General features: G+C 44.7%; 1 protein-coding gene and 1 non-coding gene across 2 annotated transcripts in view; one reads left to right on the forward strand and one right to left on the reverse strand.

The window, feature by feature from the left end:
• Nucleotides 1–18,106, reverse strand: part of ADAM10 (ADAM metallopeptidase domain 10) — a 215,638-nt gene that overhangs the window by 146,992 nt on the left and 50,540 nt on the right. The gene's annotated exons all lie outside the window — the stretch shown is intronic.
• Nucleotides 7,056–7,249, forward strand: LOC148540305 (U2 spliceosomal RNA). Its single transcript, XR_015869852.1, has one exon. It is a non-coding gene; the product is annotated as a U2 spliceosomal RNA (small nuclear RNA).

An 18,106-nucleotide genomic window follows, 5' to 3' on the forward strand; every position in this document is an offset into this window, starting at 1 on the left:
GCACCAATACGCATGTGTATTAATTTCTCTACTCCAGAGAAATAATATTTTGTTAGTTCTCGAAGACCCCAAAACTTCTCCAAAATGTCTTAAATATAGTTTTGGTATATATGAAAGTGCTACCTGACAATCTTATAATTTGGCATAAATCAAAAGAACATTAAGAAAAATATAACTTTTATTAGGTTCAAATATTTTGCCTTATTTTTGGACCTAACTAAAACCTTTTAATAATGAACCTAATAAAAGTTATATTTTAATAACCAATCCAGAGAAGCAAATGGATGTTATGATATTGTGACCCTATAAGTGCACCACACATATAAATCTTATCTTTTTCTTCTGTTGTTTTGATCTATATAAAAGTAGTATGTTTGCGCATATCTTCCACAGCTCTGAGCAAAGTTGCCATATCTTCATAATTATTTAGTATCGAAAAAGTAAGCTATTAGACCACATAGCGACAAATCTTACATATAAAATGTATTGGACTGTTTGTTTGATGTCCAGTTATGCATTCTGACACCCCCGCACTGATTTTGATGAACCCAATGGGAGGTGTTCCCGTTGAATCCTGGCCAGGTTTTAGGGTGGTTGATGTCCCAGTCGGACCTCCTGTTGGTGTACGCTGGGCAGAACCTTGACCCAGGGAGCCTGTTCTGAGCCTTCCACCTGATGGATTTGGATGAAAACTTCACAGAGTGGTAACATTGGATCCCAGAAGACATACTAGAAGGTTGAGGTCCTGGTCGGACCTCCCGTTGGTGTACACTGGGCAGAACTTTGACACGGAGAGACTTCCACTAGATGGATTTGGACGACATCACATACTAAAACTTAATAACTTAAAAGGTATTATACCCAGGCAACAAGTACTTCAGCTAGTGTATCATGTATGGTAGAAGGCAACACATCGTCTTTGCCCACTGCTATACAAAGTGTATGAGAAAGTGGCATGACCGTGGTCACAGCTCACCATGCAATGGAAGGCAGTTTCCTATGCAACTGTACAGTATAGGCCAAATATGCAAATATCCACCACTAGTACAAGCCCAGTATGCAAATATCCACCACTAGCAATTGTCATAATAGAGGGATTACATTTTAAAAATGCGTTTTCCATTTAATTGAAAAAAAAAAAAAAAACAGCTTGCTTCAGTGTCGGAAATGGATGGGTTTAGTTTTGGACTTCAATGGTGTGTTTGTGAAATATGAGTCAGGGTAGTAGGCTGTATTAGTAAATATTTTCCTAACTTAAACTGAAAGTAACTTTTACATAATGTAATACCTTTTATGTAACTTTCCCTGAAGTGTCAGATTTTTCCTCTTTGATTACTACATTCTAGCTGGGATACCCGGCATTACCCAGGTTGAACAATGGACCTTGAAGTACATCTGCAGCCTTTATTTTTTTACATTGCAGACCAACATTGGAGACCATGACACATGAATATGTGCTTAGAGGAAATTAGTAACTCACTGCTCTTCTGCTGGAGCTCTACCTGAGGACTACATAACACAAGTAAACTAGTTCTCTATCTTGAAGGTTTGATACATCTTCACTAAACTGTCAATAGGCTTTCTGTAATCCACTTGTGCACTTTAAATATCCTGTAAACTGTGAAATGGATGCAAAAAACACCAGTCTATAAATATAGAGAGACACATTCCTAAGTGAAAGCACGGTTTCCAGTCCAACATTACAATAATAGGAGAATAAACAAATAGAAGAAAGACCACTAGTCATCTGTCCCCCACGTCTCCTGCTACCCCACAAATGTCAAGTATTGTGAACGTTTTTGGTTTGGTTTCATGACATTTATTCAACACCTAAGTTAATAATTAAGGCTGCAGACAGAAACGATCAACCGCTCAAATGGGCCCTGTGCTTGTAAAAGAGGATTTTTTTTCCTGCCTCCTACCCCATGAAGGTTTAAATTAAATATTTCATGTGGCCTTCTGGCTTGCAGTGATTTCTATTTTAACCTCTTGTCAGGTTGAAGACAAATTTTCACCACCTTGAGTATCTTGTTAGATTATATACAGAGAGGTTACTGGGCGTGTGCCCTCAAAGTATAAATAGTGGAAAATGCAGCTATGTCTTACAATTGCAGTGATAGCATCGTGCTAAACAGAAGCCCAGGAATGTGTATTTACAAGGAACAAATTCTCTTTGATTTAAAATAACTTTACAGTAATACTCCAAAAAGAGAAAATCATTTACTGTGCATGGATGAATGATGCAAGTTCAAAAATAGGTCACTGCAAGACTTAACGGGAGGATGTCAATGTAGATTTTAGTGAAACCACCTGCACCCCCCCCCCCTCACTCCAACTAGTCACGAACCACTGCATTCCTTACTGCACTCCACCCTTTCTTAGGTTGTTCCAAGGTATCAAGAACCCTGGAGAAATTGAACAAATACAGCCAGCAGTGCGAGTGAACAGATCACATGACTGGACAGCGCAGCTATCTATCCCAAAGATCAACAGTCTCAATATACACTGTGGACATTGGAATACTGGGTATATACACACTAGTATTCTTAAATACACAGAGCTTTTAAACAAAGTTGAAAAAATTATCTATTTTCATGTTTGGTTTAATAAAATTATTATTGTTGGAGGTTTGTTTTTTTTTTTCTTGAAAAAGAGTTTTTGTCAATATGTATTTATTTAGAATTATTTATATAGCACACACATATTCTGCAGCGCTTTACAGAGAATATTTGGCAATTCGCATCAGTCCCTGCCCCAGTGGATCTTACAATCTATAATCCCTGAAAAAAGAAGATTCCCTCTAGCACGCTGCAGCAATATTAGCAAAAATACTTGAATCCTACATGATAATAGACGGACGTGAACCCCTTAATGTTAGGGACGCCGGTACAGAGGAGCCTTGATGCTGGCCCGGCGCTTAATCATATATTTGCAAATGTATGCAACCAATACCTCTGAATTTCTATTATCATGTAGGATTCAAGTATTTTTGCTAATATTGCTGCAGTGTGCTGGAGGAAATCTTTTTTTTCTGTGGTTCAGTATAAACCCCGCCCTTTACAAGCACCTGAGCAATATCATTAAACTGATGTGAGCGACCACCAGACTTTCTATTTGCAGCTCTGAGAGGTATGAAAGGAGACAGCATTGGGAGGATGTGCTGGTCCGTATAGTGCCATTTGGAGGTTTTTGGGGTAACTCCTAGGTGAGTCAGCTCTCAGCTTATACATGTGCTGTTATCATGCAGTACATTAATTGTAATTATATGACCCAGAGTGGGTGCTACTATTTTGTAGCAATAATTATTTTGGGGTGAGCGTTTGGGCGTGGGGTCCCCGAAGTGGTTCTGGCTGGGCCTTTTTCAGGGCATCACCACTTAATTCACATAGATATTTTTTCATCACCTTTCCATTTGTTTGTTTATTATTTATGTAATTTTAATTCTCTCTTATTATATTAACACATTGATTATCTTAACACATCTATACTTTATACTTCACTATCACCTTTCTTCCATTTTTCGTGTGATGCCCTGGGAGTAGTCCTTGGCTGGGTTCTTTTGGGCTGTTCTGCACCTCGGACATGAACCCCTTAATGTTAGGGACGCCGGTACAGAGGAGCCTTGACGCTGGCCCGGCACTTAATCATATATTTGCAAATTTATGCAACCAATACCTCTGAATTTCTATTATCATGTAGGATTCAAGTATTTTTGCTAATATTGCTGCAGTGTGCTGGAGGGAATCTTTTTTTTCTGTGGTTCAATATAAACCCCGCCCTTTACAAGCACCTGAGCAATATCATTAAGGTGATGTGAGCGACCACCATACTTTCTATTTGCAATCTATAATCCCTACTAATATACACCACACACAAACACTAGAGATCATTTTTGTGAGAGCCGATTAACCTACCAGTATATTTTGTGGACAGTGGGAGGAAACCGGAGCACCCGGAGGAAACCCACACAAGCATGGGGAGAATATACAAACTCCACACAGTTAGGGCTGTGGTGGGAGATCTCAGTGCTGTGTTGCAGTAATGCCAACTAGGTCACCAACCATGTAGCTTTTTTCCTCATGCTGCCTGCTCTCCTACACAACACCATGCAAAATTAATTTATCACCATTTCAAACAAATTGCATGTGTGCTATACATGTGGCAAGTAACTGCACCAAAACGCCCTATCCAAACTTCCACCAACCACAAAAGGAAGAAAAATAAATTTTTGATTATACTGTACACATTTTGTGGGAAGCATTAATTACATTTGTTTTCTAGTGAAGAAGCTTTAAGAAATATATTCTATTGCATTGTTACTGTATGTTTAAACATGCCATGTTGCACAGCTGCCACTGTAGATTATTTGCTTATTTATGACATGGGACAGATGATCAAAGAAATATGATGGCGCTCAGCAAGCAACCCTTTAAGAATTTTCTGCATAATTTAATTCACAGTGCATTCATGTCCCACTGTGCAATTAACAGCTGTACACAGAACAGTTTTTTCAGCAACCCAATGGAATCAACATAGACCTCAACAGCAATAAGATATCAGAAACATCTTTGGCTCGTACAAGCTTAGTTAACCTTCCAGTAGCCACCAATACACATTGCTCCTTCATTTACAATGACCCTGTACTTTAAACATTCCTAACAAGGGTTCTTTTTCCTTGCTGACTGCTACAAATCTCTCACGCTCCATACATCCAGTATTTCAAACTCCATTTGCCCTAAGTACTGCACAGTTTCCAGCAACCACTTCCAACTCTTTAGCCAACTGATCAAACTTTAATTTGCTCGTCTTTGGACATAACCAAAAGCTCACTTCAGTAAATTAGGAAAACTACATTATTGCTGAACAAAATTTCAGTGTATGGAAGACTATCTACAGAAACCCATGATATGGCTGAATGAAACAATATAGGCTCCAATTCTGTTAAGTCTACTTTCCAGAATGTCTCGCCCGCGTAATTCATTCCTTGCAGCTGTCTTATCTGACAAAACCTCCACGGTGTGCTCTGCTGGCTCTCCACATTTCAAGCACTTCTAAATAAGTGGACTTTACGTTTTCAGTTAATTGCATTGCAAACTGTGGCAGAAACATAGCTTTGCAAACTATTTTCTTTTAATAAACCTGTATAGAGACATACATACACACATCTGAGAAAGGTATGACACCGGGCAAACACAGGCTAATCTGAAATCTCACACACTATTTTAATCACCAGTTAATCTACTTTACTGTGTGTCTAAATATGTCCTAAAACAGATAATCTGGGCATCACTTATTTACCTTATTCTAATTACTGTATGTACTAAGAATAATCTTGCAGAAATTCTAGACTTAAATAACTAGGTATCCTGATCCCATGGCCCCCCATGATACCGTAGAATGTAACCATCGCCCTCTTCTACATCAGTTCTCCAGTCTCACTAAGTCATGGATAAATTATGAAATTTCATGACTAGGCTGCATTTCATCCATTAAAACTATGTTGTTGCCCAAAATGTTATATCTCTTATTTAATCCCCATACATCTTTTTTCCAAATGTTATGCTATTACATCAAGCTTTGCATAGAAGGGTAAACGACCCAGATTGTCTAGGTCTCGACTTTTTCATTCTAAATCCAGAGGTGGGCTGGCAGGCCCAATACAAGATACATGTCTCATGACCCAAATACAAGACTGGCTTTTTCTCTTTCATCCACTAGGGGTGCTTACGCTGGGTATAGAGGCGTGGTTAGCTGGAGCTGGCACTAATTAATTCAAAAGTGTGAAGCTCCACCCCCTCTATTCCCCACCAGCCCTCAGTTTAGAAAATGTGCCTTAGGAGCTGGTCACTATATGCTGTGCTCCAGCAATACATTTATTATATTTTATTTTGTTTTATTATTTTATAGCATCTTTTACACGATTAGTACCCTTCGCCACCTATACCAAAGGCGGGGTCCGGGTACCTGGCGCCCTGACTTTTCTAAAGTTCAGGAAGGAGTGCACAGTGCTTATTCTAAAAGCAACTGACAGCTCCTTCTCTCCACAGCACATCTCCACAGCAAGAAGAGGAGAGTGCTGACCTGCTGAGAGACTTCCATGGGAGCGCAGTGAATATGTAGCTGCGCATCCCCCGGCTCCCCCACGCTGCCAGCGCTTGTAGTGTGAGACACATTCTGTTTTTTTTTTACAGAGTGCCTGGGTTATTAGCGCACAGCGATGCTCCCTGCCAAAGCTCTCTGCCCCCACTGGACAGCGCAGCATTGCGGAGCTGACATAAAATGCAGAGGCCATTTTAGACCTTCACATAAAGAAGGGGGCGGAGCCTATATCCGCGCAGGCTCTCTCTCTCAGTACTAGCGGCATACAGCTGTAGCAAACAGCGTGTCTGCCGTTTCCAAGGCTTATGCAACCTCTACTGCCCAGCACTTGTAGTACACGCTGTGTACATACATAGCTCACGCTGCTCCCAGCTTTCAACGGCCCCCGCTGGACACGTGTTTTGCGGAGGCAGCAGAGCGGGGCTGAGATTATGGCTACATAGAAGCCACTTTTGCTTTTAGCATGTAAAGGGGGTGGAGCCTAAAGACGCGCTCTCTAAGCGGCATGGAGCTGTTACTAACAGCGTGTCTGCTGTCTTTATTACTGTATGCCTGCATCTCTCCCTGTTAGTGTTGCAGTTGATTAAGTAAAGGCTGGATTCTTCTTGAAAGGAGCTAATCTGTGGGCTGGGGAGTTCTCCTTTGGCCTTCTGTTTTTTCTATAGTCTGGATACTGTTTGTGTGTCTTAAATGACAGGCAGTAGGCTTCTCCACCGTCCCTGAACCACTAGGTCCCAGGATCAAGTCCTGCCTTGGATAAAGATGTGTGTGTGTGTGTATGTATGTATATATATATATATATATATATGTGTGTGTATGTGTATTTAAAACAAAATGTTTAATAGTCCCTTCCATGGCTAATTCTGCTTCACTCACTCCTACATGGGCCGCTGATGTGATAGCAGAAATGAGTAGGTCTCAACCTCTCTGGGAGCGGAAGGGAAGCTCAGTGCTGAATCGCTTCTCTGCCTTTTTTTGGCTAAGATCAAGTGTAGTATCTGTTCTTATCAGTTTAATATCTGATCCGCCCCCTATCTGGGGGCCATAGATTAAATGGATTTTTAGAACAGGGAGATGGAAGAAGAGCTTGCTCTGTCCACTCCACGCATTGACCTGGTATTGCAGTACTGCCAGGACAGGTGCACCTATATATAAAAAAAAAAAAAAAGATTACACAGAGTGCGTCACACGCATGTGAGGTCACTTCCTCCGTGCCTCTGGGAAGGGGAAGAGAGAGATCCCTTTCCATAGATGCACGATGACGTCATCTACCAGTGTCCAACGTCATTCCCTACCATCCAAGTGAGAGGGGAATATATCTTTGTGTCGAGCGATGCGAGCCCGCAAGGGGCTAACTTTCTTATTTTCCTGGAAAGTGTGGGCAGAAGCCTCCTCTTCCACCCTCACTCACGTCTCTTCCAGGTGAAGGGGTCTAATGCTATTCCCTCTGGAAAAGTCTGAGACAAGCCCCCTGCCGCCCTCATAGTGCGTTACCTATCAATACCAGAGGTTATAGGTACTGCGGCTACTGTACCCTCCATTTTGTATTACAACAAAAAAACTACTCAAAAGCGCCCTCTGATGACTGTCCTACATTCAGAGAAGTCAGACGGGGAATTCCACGCTCATGAGGATCCGTGAATCAGAATTTAAAATCTGTTCCTGCTACTCAGAGATTTTTAATCTGTTTGATACAGATTCCACGTCGTTCCCCCCCAGTTATCCTTTTCCATTATCCATGATGGAAAGGTGGGTGACATATTCCCCGGTGGATGCGTCTGTTCTCGTCTTTCTAAGAAAACAATGGTTTCAATGCCGGGTGCTACGTTACTTAATACTCTACGGTGGGGGAGCCTTTAATTCTGACTGTCCGACAGATCCTAGATCTACCATGGGGACCCCCTTTTTATCGTAGTTGGACCGATCTATTTATACTACAGGGGGGGTTCAACTTAGAACTTATTAGCGCCTGGATTAACAAAGCGGTAGTTGGCTGGGCGGACCACTTGAATACAAGCTTGGACTCCGGTACATCCAGAGCAGAGTTGCATCTATTAGCGGAACACATTCATAATCTATGCAGTCAGATCAGTACTCGCATATCCGCTTCGGCCATTTCTGGCCGCAGAGCTTTCTGGTTGCGCTCTTGGCAGGCGGCCGCAGAATCCAGAAGGGCTGTTGAATATTTACAGTTCACTGGTGATATGCTTTGGATCCAGGAGACCTTACTCTGGTTCCTCCTTTCAGTCTTTTCATGCACCCACAGCCCTTTCAGGGTAGGGCCCGAGGTGCTCCCAAGTAGACATGGGGCGGCAGAGGTAGCGGTCGTCCACAAAAGGTTGCACGACAGGTACAGAACTCGCTTAAGGTCTTTTCAACAGGCTTGGTCGCAGTCTCTGTAACAATCTGCTGTGCTTGTTCCGGTTCCAGCGCATCAACGTGGTATGGGGCTTTACTCAGATCTTTGGGTGATGCCCAAGCCGGATGGTTCAGTCAGACCCATCTTAAACCTGAAGTCTTTAATCCAGTATCTGAGGATGTATCATTTCAAAATGGAGTCACTTCAGTCTGTCTTGCAAGTTGGAACCAGCGGAGTTCCTCATTTCCCTGGATATAGAAGATGCCTATCTCCATGTTCCCATATGGGGAACCGCACCAGGCCTTCCTGCGTTTTGCAATTTTGAAAAATCACTAACGATTTTGGCCGTTACCGTTAGGTGAAAATGCGGGGAACCGAGGATAACCCTAAGAGCCTGTTATTCAAGGCTCCATAGGAATCTCTTTTCTTGGACCACGCCTACCTGACATACAGACTCTTCTCCAACATGGTTGGACAATCAATTTCTAGAAATCCAGCCTCAGTCCATCCCAGAGACTCCAGTTTTTGGGGGTGATCCTGGATACGGTATTTCAGAGGATTTTCATTCCGGAAGACTAAGCCGGGATATCCAGTTGTTAGTCCTCAGACCAAAGAGGGTGTCCATGCTTCTTGGTTTACGTTTCTTGAGGAAGATGGTAGCTGCTTTCGGAGCACTTCAATTCGGACGATTCTACTCCTGGGTGTTCCAGCTAGACCTGCTATCACAGAGGTCAGGGACTCGCCTGCATCTACATCAACGGATCAGTTTTGTTCCGGCTACTGGTCTACTCTGGTGGACACAATCCAACAATCTCTTGGCGGGCAGAAATTTCGACAAGTGACTACAGACGCCAGCCTACGAGGCTGGGGAGCAGTGGTTCTTGGCTATCACTTTAAGGTTCGTGGGTCCCCTCTGGAAACAGGGTGGCCCAAAAGTGAGTTGGAACTAGTAATTTACTATGCTCTGCTGCAAGCAGCAAAGTTGCTAAGGTCTCTTTCGGGGAGATTTTACTCAGACAACGCGAAGGCAGTCGCTAACGTCAACCTCGAGGGTGGAACTCGAGGTCTCATGGCCATGCGAGAAGTAACACAGATTCTCTGGTAGGACGACAGTCTGTCGTTATTCCTGTCGGCAGTATCCATCCCGAGAGTGGACAACTGGAAAACAGATTAACTAAGTCGCCAGGACATCCATCCCTGGGGAATGGAGGCTTTACCCAGACGTGTCCCACGCACTCGGGAGTCGATTGGGTCATCCTCAGGTGGACCCCCATGGTGTCCAGATTGAATAATCAGCTTCCAGCACACATGTCAAGTACTCGGGATCCGCAGGCAAGGGCAGTCGACACTCTACCAGTCCTATAACTTGGATTACCGGTTTACTCCGATTCCACTAATTCCTCGTTTACAAGATAGGATAAAACACAAGTCGACCTCAGTCTTCTCGTGGCTCCGAACTGGCCTCGGACTAGTTGGTTCTCGGACCTTCAGTTCCTCCTGGCAGAAGTCCCGTGGCCCCTTCCTCTTTCCCGGACCTTCTGCAACAGGGTCCTTTCGTTCACCCCAATTTAGCAAAACTGCATTTTACGGGGTGGCTCTTGAACTGATATCTTAGGATGCAAAAGCATCCCAGACTCAGTTTTTTCTTTCCCACCATGTTTGGCACTAGGAGACCGGTTTCGGCTGCGCATTATCATCGCACCTGGCGCTCTTATGTGACATGGGTACCAGTCGGGGCTTTCCGTCTAGAACTTTGCGGTTGTTCCGTTGTTTGTTTTTTTCTCTAGGCCAGATCAGTTTCTGGCCTGCGATTGGGATCCTCTAAAGTGCAGGTTTCTGCTCTTCTCATTTCTTTCACTGTAAGTTGCTCCTCATTCCTGAGATGCAGCCGTTTCTTCAGGAGGTGTTGCGGGGGCAGCCACCTTTTGTACCACCTATGGCTCCTTGGGGCTTCTCTTGGCTTTGGCATGCAGAGTTTCGGAATGGGAGGGCTCTGTTCCATAAGCGTCCTTACCTTGTGTTTCATGCTGATAGGGCGGTACTCAGGACGGTAGTCGTTTTCCTCCATGAGGTGGGGTCGGCTTCCCACATAAACCAACCTTTTGTGGTGCCTCTTTGGTGGAGGACTCGGGTGTGTCTTCTACCCTGGATGTGGTTCGAGCTCTCCGCAGTCAAGTTATGTCAGTAATGATCGTCGGTCAACACATTCTGTGGGTGCGGGTGCCTCCACTTTACAATGGTGCCATGCGGCCACTTGGTCATTGGTTCACAAGTTTTGGCCGCCTTGATCTGCAGGTCCCTCAGAGCGCCCCCGCCCGTGGGGAAAACTTTGGGACGTCCCCAGCGTAAGCACCTCCAGTGTCCCCTAGTGGATGAAAGAGAAAATGGGATTTTGGTACTTACCGGTAAATCCTTTTCTCTGATTCCACAGGGGACACTGGACGCCCACCTCAACGCTCTTCGCCTGCCTGTTAGTTCCGTATGTTGTATGGCTTTGTTGTGTGATATTTCTCCTTTTCACTCCTATTGCTCTCCATCTCCTCTCGGCCTTCATTTTCTAAACTGAGGGCTGGAGGGGAATAGAGGGGGAGGAGCTTCACACTTTTGAATTAATTAGTGCCAGCTCCAGCTAACCACGCCTCTATACCCAGCGTAAGCACCTCCAGTGTCCCCTGAGGAATCAGAGAAAAGGATTTACCAGTAAGTACCAAAATCCCATTTTCTCCTCTCCTAAACCCTGGGTGAACATTGACTGCTCTATTTGCAAACCCTTCCCTTTGCAAGATCTTCTATAGTCTAGCCCAGCTCATAGAGCCCCTTGGGCATCTAGATTACTTAGCATATCCGACTCTTTTTAAGCATGGGAGAAATTGATCAAGCTTCTTGGGGACGTCTCACTTCCTTCAGTCAACATATCTACAAGAGCAGTATCTAAATTGATCCCAGACCTAGATTTAACTTAGTGGTGTATCCTGACGAGGCACGACCATCTTAAATCCCTTTTACAGGTCCAGGAACAATACTCTACCCCTACTAACGACTTTTACAAATATTTTTGTATCCGCTATTGGGTTTCTTCTAATACTGTTCTCCACCATACATGAGGTCTAAATTTTCTATTGAGCGCGGAAACAACTCTGTGCTGTATAACAGGAAAACAAACTAGCCATTCAAACCAAAAGGGAAGAAGAACTGCAAATGTAATTGTCTGGTGATTTTTGGGAACTGCTGTTAAAAGATATATTTAAAATGTCTAAATGTATCAATCACTCTGAAATGCTGTTCAAGATTGTTCAAAGAACATATCTCACCCCAGACAGATTAGATAAAATCCACTTCTTCCAAGATGTGTTGGAGTAACTGTGGGATGGTAGGTCCCTTGTTGCATATATTTTGGAGCTGCCCAGTAATCCAACCTTTGTAGCTTGCAATTTTCGATTTCATTTCGCGGGTTATGGCAGAGTCTCTCCCTCACCAACCTGAAATAGCTTTATTACATAATTTTTCCTCCGTCTGTACAATCTTATAGCAAATACGTTATTGGCCATATTCTTATAGCCACGAGAGCGGCCTTAGCCCAAATATTGGATAAGGCCTGACTCGCCTCCCACCCTTTCTTAATAGCTAGAATGAATGCAACGAGGTTTCAAGTGTTTCTGCTCTTCTCTTTCGTCTCCCATTTCTGGTATTAATTTCCGTTCCCTATTCCACCTAGTTTTTCTTTATACCTGATAAAAGTTTCTCATTATTTTTGGAATGATTTGTACTGCTTTTTTTTCCAATAGAGTTTTATTAAATGAAAAAAAAAATGAGAGTTATGGTAAAACTTACCTTTGATAACGCTCTTTCTTCAAAGTCCATAGGGTCCACAGGGAGACACTGGGGTGTAGGTGGGACCTGGAGGACCAGACATCAAGAGCAAAGCTTTTCAATCCCAGGTTGCTCCAGTCCTTCCCCCTATACCCCACCCAAAGCCTGATGGCACTTCAGTTTTGTAAACAAGCCCAAGGCAGGAGCAGGACAGGAGAGAAGGACGACTGGTACACTGAAGAATCACACTCTCACGCATAGAAGGAAACAAGTGACCAATGGAAGAAACCCATAGAAGCCAGGTGCGTCAGGGCGAGTGCCCTGTGGACCCTATGGACTTCAAAGAGAGTTAACAAGAGGTAAGTTTTACCATAACACTCATTTTGTTCTTCAGGGTCCATAGAGCTCCACAGAGGATGTCCCAAAGCAGTTGTTCAAGGGCGGGGACACTCCTGCGCTGATAGGAGAACCCTACGCCTGAAGGAAGCATCCTGGGAGGCAAATGATTTCAAGGGCATAAAACCTAAGAGGTGTGGACAGAAGACCAGGTAGCCGCCTTGCATAGCTGTTCAACTGAGGCGCCAATCCGGCCTGCCCATGGGGCCCCAAAGAGTGAATAGAATGAGCACAGGAAGGCCCATCTGCGTGTAAGCCTGTGAGATAGTCATGTGAATCCATCTGGCCAGAGTCTGTTAGCTGGCTATCCCTTCTTGTGGAATCCATGTTGGACAAAGAGGGAGTCAGATTTCGAGATGGAAGTAGTACGGTACACGTAGATCTTTAGAGCACAGACCACATCCAAAGAGGCCTCACCTGCCGAGAGGTCTGGTGCATAAAAAGCCAGAACCACAATTTCTGTATTCAGGTGGAAGTGAGAAACCACCTTAGGAAGGAAGCCTGGGCGAGTTCAAAGAACAGTCCTATCCAGATGAAATATAAAAAAGGGTGTGGCATGAAAGCGCCCCTAAATCTGATACCCTACGTGCAGACGCTATAGCCAAAAGAAAAACAGAGTCTTCACAGTGAGCTATTTGATGTCAACCGATTCCAGAGGTTCAAATAGAGGTGCCTGAAGTGCCTTGAGCACCACTGACAAATCCCAAGGAGCCACAGGAGGGACAAAGGCAGGATGTATCCGTAGAACACCTTGCATGTGGACATTCGACATAGAGGCAATTTTGTATTGAAACCAGATACTTTGAGAGATGCTAGGCAAACGACTAGATCCAGTCCAGCCCGAAGAAAGGCAAAAATTTGAGAAACTCTAAAGACCTGAGGGTCATAGTTTCGAGTAGCACACCATTGGAAATATGAATGCCAAATTCTGTGGTAAATCCTAGATGAGGCCGGTTTACATGCTCTAAGCATGGTCTGGACCACAGAGCTAGAAAATCCCTTAGCCATTACGAGGGAAGTCTCAAGAGCCAATGCGATAAAGACAGACTGGCTAGGTCTGGATGTAGACATGGACCCTTAGACAACAAGTCTACTCGTAGAGGAAGTTGAAGAGAAAGGTCTATGGAGAGTCTTAGAAGATTTGAGTACCAATGACGTCTGGGCCAAGCCGGAGCCATCAACAGGACTGAGCCTCCATCCTGTCCGAATTTCCGAAGCAATCGAGGACATAGGGATATTGGAGGAAAGAGATGTGCCAACTGGAAAGTCCATGTCACCGACAAGGCATCTATGAAGGCCGCGTCAGGGTCCTTTGTTCTTGCTTCATAAACTGGAAGTTTGTTGTTGTGTCTTGAGGCCATGAGATCCACTTCTGGAAGACCCCATTTGTCCACCAGAAGCTGAAAGACTTCTGGGTGTAGAGACCATTCTCCTGTATCCACGTCATGACGGCTGAGGAAATCCGCTTCCCAATTGAGAATCCCCAGTATGAACACTGCGGAGATAGCTGGGAGATTGCGTTCGGCCCATGTGAGAATGCGGGACACCTCAGTCATTGATTATTGACTTTGAGTGCCCCCTTGATGACTGAGGTAGGCCACAGCCATGGCGTTGTCGGATTGTACTTGTACTGGCCTATTTTTCAGAATGTTATGAGCGAAAGTGAATGTTCTGTATATGACTCGAAGTTACAGGATGTTGATTGGCAACATTGCCTCGATTGGGGACCATCGGCCCTGGAAGGAGTGTTAGCCAGTTACTGCGCCCCACCCTCGGAGGCTTGCATCCGTGGTGAGGAGCCCAATCCGGGATCCAAAAGGGATGACCCTGGTTCAAATGGGGAGTCTGTAGCCACCAGGCTAGGGACAGGCAAACCTCTGGGGGGAGGCTCATCATCTGGGATCTGAGCAGATGAGGTAGTCCTTTCCACCTGTAGAGGATCAGGTGTTGCAGGGGCCTGGAGTGAAACTGGGCAAACTCCACCATGTCGAAGGTGGATACCATTGTTCCAAAGTCCTGCATTGCAGAGTGAATCGACACTCTGTGACTGGGAAGCAGTCTGCCTAGTCTGTACTGTATCACTGAAATCTCATCTTTCGTCAGGAAGATTCTCTTAACTGGAGAGTCCAGGAGGGCTCCCAAATGTACCATCCTTTGAGAGGTGTCAGGAAAGACTTTTTCCAGTTGATCAGCCAACCGTGTATGTGTAGAAAGGTAATGGTTACCTGCAGATGGCATTGAAGAATTTCTGGGGAGCTTGCCAACCGCAAAAGATCGTCCAAGTATGGGAACAGTCTGATCCCTTGACGACGAAGTGAGGCCGCCATGACTACCATGATCTTGGTAAAAACCTGAGGGTCCGTTGAGAAGCCAAACAGTACAGCCTGAAATTGGTAATGTTGCTGTAGTATAGCAAACCAGAGATATTGTTGATGAGAAGGCGCTATAGGCACATGTAGGTAAGCGGAATGAAAGTCCAGGGAAACCATAAAATCTCCCAGCTCCATATCTAGGATAATAGAACGGAGAGTTTCCATACGAAAATTGGGCACCCTGATCAACTTGTTCAGAGATCTGAGATTGAGGATAGGCTGATGAGACCCTTTGGGCTTCTGAACTAAGAAAAGGGTAGAATAATTGCCCTTGCCCCGTTGTGAGGAGGGGACCCAAATTATTACTCCTGAATTCAGTAAGGACTGAATGGCTTTGTGGAGCAGCAGGGCCTTGGTTGAGTCCGATGGAGGTCCTGTGCAAAAGAGCTGTTTGGAGGGGGGGGGTTGCCTCAGGTAGGAGAGGGCATATCCGTGGGATACCACTTCTCTTACCCAGGCATCTGATGTGGCCTGATGCCAAACCTGGGCGAATTGAAGGAGTTGGCCCCCAGGGAGAGGCCCGCCCTGTCAGGATGCAGGCTTGTCCGTAGACTTGGCTGGTGGACGTCTAGTAGCCCAGGCCTGTTTGTGCCTAGGCTTGGAGGCCTTGGCTGACATCTGGTGCCATGGAAATACTGACTTTTGGCTTTTCCTTGAGGGCAAAAGGATGATGTCTGGGGCTTTGTATTATATGCAGACGGCAGGAACGCCATCTTGTTAGCCGCCAAGGTAGTCACAATTTTATCAAGCTCTTGACCAAATAGGATGTCCCCCGAATATAGAAGAAACCCCAGAGCCCGTTTTGAATCTGAATCAGCTTACCAGGAACGGGGTCAAATGATGCGACAGGCCACTACTGAAGTGGCAGATATCCTGGAGGCCAGGAAAGCCTTATCCATAGCTGCCTCACCTAAATAGGAGGCTGCATCCCTAATCTGAGATACATAGGAGAGTTGTTCCCGTGAAGCATCAGGGGGAAGTGTTTCTTCTAGGGCTTCTGACAAACTCTCATTGGCTTTCTCCACCAAGGCCGTCGCCCTAGCAAGACAAGTAATAGCTCCTGTAAGAGTAAACAGATTTATGACAAGCTTCTATAAGACTATCTGTAGTCTCCTTCAAGGAAGTAGCAGTGTGAATGGGTAACTTGGCATTTTTAACCAAACGAGTAACATGAGAATCCACCGCTGGGGGAAGTTTCCATTTAGTGCAATCAATAGCTGGAATAGGGTAAAAGGAACGGAATAGTTTTGGAATTTGAAACCTTTTACCAGGGCATGATCCATGCTTCACTCATGTGATCAGATAGCTGGTCTGATTGAGGGAACTCTAGTAAAACTACCTTTTGTCGTTTAAAAAGTGCATTCTTTTTCTTAGGAGCGGGTTCATCCTCTTCAATTTGTAAAATGGATTTTACATCTCTAACAAGAGCAGATATATCTAGCTCCTCTTCTCCGGAGACGGAGTCAGAGTGAGAGAGGTCTGCATCTTCCGCCTCCCCAGATGATATGTCAGAATAAGATAACTGAGTGGACTGGGAGGAAAACAGAGCCCGATTAGAGGGTTTTGTAGGTAAAGGCTTTACTTTGTGTAACAGTTGTTGCAAATCTGTAGAAGCAGTAGCCAAACTATGTACTGAGGTACACAGCATCACTGTATGATGGGGGAGTCAAAGGATTACCTGCTGTGGCCATCCCACAGGGTGAGCCACTACAGTGACTGCTCTGTTACAAAATTTTTGCCAGCATTTGTGAAAAGGTAGCCCAGGGAGGGTCCTGAGGGAGAGACACCGGGGTCAGGGGACGTGGCTGAGGGACCACGGGCTGTGTAGCAATGAGTGCGAAACGCATCCTGAATAAAGTCCCCTAGGGCCAAACCCGCTGAGCACAACAGAATAGGGGCAGGATCCTGAGGCTGTTTATTATTCTTTCCTCTGCTCACCATAATGATACAATGCAGTAAACACCTTACAGTATGTGAAATATGGTACAATGTAGTGTGCAAACATGCTACATATGACCCAATATCACATGAAACAGCGATATATATGGCATGATGTAGTATGCAGCAGCGTTAAAAATGACAGCATGTCATGGGTGATGGGGTGGCAGCACATATGTCCGGAGGACAGTCTGGTGCTGCTCACCCTTCTGGTAGAAATAAAAATTAAATAAATTAAAATGAAAAAGTTTGGGCTGCATAAGGTAGCCCCCTGTTATAATGGTGGTCCAGCTCCTTGCCGAACACCAACGAAACTGAAGTACCCCCAGGCTATGGGCCGGGTATAGGGGGATTGAAAAGCTTTGCTGTTGGTGCCCGGCCCACCAAGTCCCACCTACACCCCCACTGTCTCCCAGGGGAGCCCTATGGACCCTGAAGAAAAAAGAACAATCATGCAGGTGTCTGAAAACAGTCCACTGTCTGCTGAATAATTTACATAAGAATATCACTGAGAATTGCCAGATTTATAATATATATATATAAAAAAAAAAAATGCAACAAATCAAACTCCAGTTGTGTTAATCAGAACATTTAATGCGTGATCAAAGGGCAAATATAAAGGCAGCAATTCAGACAGTCTAATATATTTTATAATCAACTCTACACATATCATAGCGCTTACATGCTCAAAACAATCACCAATCAGAACAAAATTTGAAGAGATCAGTGTTTCCCAAGTCCTTGGGTTCTATTGATGTACAACATGAAGTGGCTACTAAAAGATATCGCTATATATCACATCACCTCGATGCGATATATAGTGAAGTTTAGTAGCCATTCATGTACTTACCTGTCCAGCGTCTTCGGGCACTGTCCGGCCCCCCCGTGATCCCTGTACGCAGTAAGACAGACATATAGAGAGCCTGATATGCCTGCTCCTCACTGCGCATGCCCCAGCATCTGAGAGCAGCAGGTCACGTCAGACTTGCTGCAATGGACGCTGGGAAAAGGGGGTGGAGCAACAGGGAAGTAAGCAACTTCCCTGCTCTGTTCAGCTTGCGCGGTATAGAGAACGCCATCCTCAGATGGCGAATCTGTACTGCAGGAGGGGAATGGAAAGCTCAGCTTTCCG

Source organism: Taudactylus pleione, unplaced genomic scaffold, assembly GCF_031769625.1.
Source record: "Taudactylus pleione unplaced genomic scaffold, aTauple2 ptg000019l, whole genome shotgun sequence".
NCBI classification, from domain to species: domain Eukaryota; kingdom Metazoa; phylum Chordata; class Amphibia; order Anura; family Myobatrachidae; genus Taudactylus; species Taudactylus pleione.